Below are 3,721 nucleotides of genomic sequence, written 5' to 3'. Positions count from 1 at the left end.
ACTGTGTTTTATTGGTCTTAGTATACTGGATTTGGTCAGTAACAATATGGTGGTGATGGTTGTGGTTGTGGTGTGGCGTTAATACTTGCCCCTTATATAATGGTATTATTGGCAATATTGGTCTCAGTATACAGTAACAATATGGCGGTAATATGTATGGTGATAATATTTTCTCTTCCTATATGCTGGTGTTATTGGTAATATCTGCCTTTGAGTATATAAATATATATATATATATATATATATATATATATATATACACACACACATACACCTACCAGTAGCATCACTTGGTCGTGAAAGGGGGGGGCCCAGGTTCACCTCTCGCACAAGAGACATTAGCTACGCCCCTGATCGGGAACTAAATAAAATCACTGTTAAGAATCAACACCCGCTGCCCCTAATCCCCGATTTGCTCAATCAGATTGTGGGGCTAAATGGTTTTCGAAGATTGACCTGCGGGGGACATACAATTTAATTCGCATCAGGGAAGGTGATGAATGAAAGACCGCATTTAACACCCCAGAGGGTCACTTCGAGTATCTCGTCATGCCCTTTGGGTTGTGTAATGCCCCGGCGGTCTTCCAACACTTTGTTAACTACATTTTTCGGGAACACCTTGGACGTTTCCTTGTTGTATATCTTGATGATATTCTAGTTTTTTCCTCAGACTGGTCGACCCATTTGCAGCATGTTTGTACTGTAATGGAGCTTCTGAGACAGAATAATCTTTGTGCCAAGTTGTCGAAGTGGCAGTTCGGGATTCAAGAAGTCTCGTTTCTGGGTTATAATATTACCCCCGATTCATTTAGTATGGATCCCATCAAGGTAGCAGCCATTGAGAATTGGGAGCGACCTAGCAACCTGAAGGCCCTACAAAGGTTTTTAGGTTTTGCTAATTATTATAGAAAATTCATTAAAGGTTTTTCTATCATAGCCAAACCTCTTACAGATTTGACCAAAAAGGGGGTGGATCTGGTACACTGGTCCACATAGGCTATTAAGGCCTTCGACAAACTTCGGCACTGCTTCTCAGAGGCTCCAGTGTTGATTCAGCCGGATTTTGAGCGCCCATTCATTGTTGAAGTGGACGCATCTGAGGTAGGGGTGGGAGCAGTCTTGTCCCAGGGATCAGACACCCCTACCCACCTCCGCCCAGTTGCAGACTTCTCAAGGAAATTCTCTCAAGCAGAGCGCAACTATGATATTGGTAATCAGGAATTACTAGCCATTAAGATGGCATTTGATGAGTGGAGGCATTTCTTAGAAGGTGGCAAGCATAAGGTTACTGTACTGACTGATCACAAAAATCTAGTGTGGGCCTTATTTTTTGCTAGGTTCAACTTTGAGATCACCTATCGACCTCGCAATATCAAGGCTGACGCCCTCTCCCGCAGTTTTGATCTCGAAGACAGTTCTGAAAATCAGGTTGATACGATTTTAAGGCCCGGGGTTGTGGTGTCCGTCCTACAACCAGACCTGGTGACTTTAATCGTGCAGTCACAAGACCTAGCCCCCCATAACACACCTGAATCTCTCCTGTTTGTGCCGCCGAATCTTCATCTCAGAGTGTTGGAGGAGATCCATAGTTCTGTGTTGGCAGGGCATCCTGGTGTTGCAGGTACCAAGTACTTGCTCTCGCGTCACCTTTGGTGGCCAACCTGGACTCGAGATGTTAAATCATTTGTTGAAACCTGTGAAGTCTGTGCTAGGTCTAAGGTTCCCCGTAGACCACCGGAGGGCCTATTACATCCCCTGCCGGTCCCTACGAGACCTTGGACGCATTTATCTATGGATTTTATTACGGACTTGCCTGTTTCTAGGGGTAAAACGGTCATTTGGGTGGTGGTGGATCGTTTCTCTAAAATGTGTCACCTCATCCCACTACGTAAATTCCCCAGTGCTCGCTTACTAGCCACGCAGTTTTTTTTTTTTTTGTAAATCAGAGTTTATTGGAAGAATTTTTAAGAATAACCGAAAGGAAAAAGAAATTGCCCGGCGGGGAATAGTCCCAGCCATAAGAATCATTAAGCCAAACAATACAGAGAAATGCCGGGTTGAGAAAACCAGAAATACCATCACACCACAAATGAAGAATGAACAGTTGCGTATAACATATTAAAGCAGAGAAACGTATCACCATCTCGCTAATCACTGAATGTTATAGTGGGCTGGATTCCGACCTCGCGTGTACGCGAGGCGTGTTCTGAGTCTTGGGCTCCAGCAATAAGTTGGCTTAAGCATGCTCAGCAATCAGCTTTTAGGAGCCACAAAATAGAAGTAAGAAAAGATCAAAGGAAAAGTATAGAAAGAATAGGAGCAAGGAGGGCCAGGAGCAGAAGGGAAGGGGGAGAGGGGGAGGGGAGAGGGGAGAGGGAAGGAGGCAAGGACAATATCCAGAAGTGCGAGGACCGATCAGTCAGAGTAAGCAGTGGGGCGCATCTAGAGTCATTGCCTAAAGGAATGGTGTAAGGACCTAGCTCTCCTTGAAAGAGGACCATGGAAGCCATAAGCTTTCCACCTTAGACCCCTGGTCGTGGTAATCCGCCATCAGGGATTCAATACGAAATAGAAAGTCCATTTCGGTCACCCACTCCGCTATGGATGGGGGAGCTGTGGTCTTCCAGTGTCTGGGAATGACTGCTCTGGCTGCCGTCAGAAAGTGGCGTAGCAGTCCTTTCCTGACTGCGGAGACCGAGCCAGGGATCAATGAGAGCAGAGCAATGCTGAGTGTAGGTGATAATGATTTGCCCGTTACCTGGGTATAAATTTTGAAGACCTTTTTTTCAAAACGGTTGTAGCACCGTGCAATCCCACCAGATGTGGAGCATTGAGCCTACCTCCGCCTCGCAACGCCAACAGGTCTCGGGAACAGTTGGGTAGCATTTGTGCAGGAGCTGGGGGCACCTATACCACCTTGTTAGAATTTTGAAGTTCTTTTCCTGGGCAACACAGGCAACTGGTAGCTTATGCATTAATGTGAAGAGCTTTAGTTGGTCAGCTTCAGATAGAGTGATATTGAGGTCTCTCTCCCATGCCGAAATGAACGGAAGGTCCCTATCGGCCTCTTTACTCAACAACATCCGATACAATGGAGAGGTTACCTTGGCCGGCGGGGTGGTCTGCAACAGCAGAGTTTCCAGGTCAGTGGAGGAGGTCACCAGAATCCCAGAGGGGAAGTGGATCCGTACAAAGGCCTTCAGCTGTTCGTATTCGAACCAAGAAAGAACTCTCTCCGGACAGGCCTGTTGCAATTCAGGAAGGGGGCGCAGGAAGGAGCTTCCCTCCAACACCTGGCTTAACCTGGCACCCTCGGAAGCAGTCCACAGGAGAAAAGTGTCCCTGCACACAGCTGGGGGAAAAGCCGGGTTGCCAAATAGAGGGCTCATGATACCCGGACGGTAAGAAAGAGAGTATTGAGGCAGCAGTCTGTACCAAACTCGGAGAAAGCAGCGTGTCAGGTACGGAAAAGATACTGTCTGTGGTCTATGAATGGGCAACACCCATGGTAGAGATCGCAATGCAATTGGGGACAGCTCAGCCTCCAGACCAACCCACTGCTTAGCTCCAGCACTATGGAACCAATCCACTATTCTCATCAGGACCGCTGCTTTGTAATACAAGGAGAGATTTGGCAGGCCAGCCCCCCCCCACCAAATGCTTGAGCCGGGTAAGTGTTTTGAATTTCAGCCGGGGTCGTATGGAGCCCTATATGAACTTT

The sequence above is a fragment of the Dendropsophus ebraccatus genome, chromosome 3 (genome assembly GCF_027789765.1).
Source record: "Dendropsophus ebraccatus isolate aDenEbr1 chromosome 3, aDenEbr1.pat, whole genome shotgun sequence".
NCBI classification, from domain to species: Eukaryota; Metazoa; Chordata; class Amphibia; order Anura; family Hylidae; genus Dendropsophus; species Dendropsophus ebraccatus.
The sequence above is the reverse complement of the archived record's forward strand: the minus strand, read 5'-3'. Positions refer to the sequence as shown.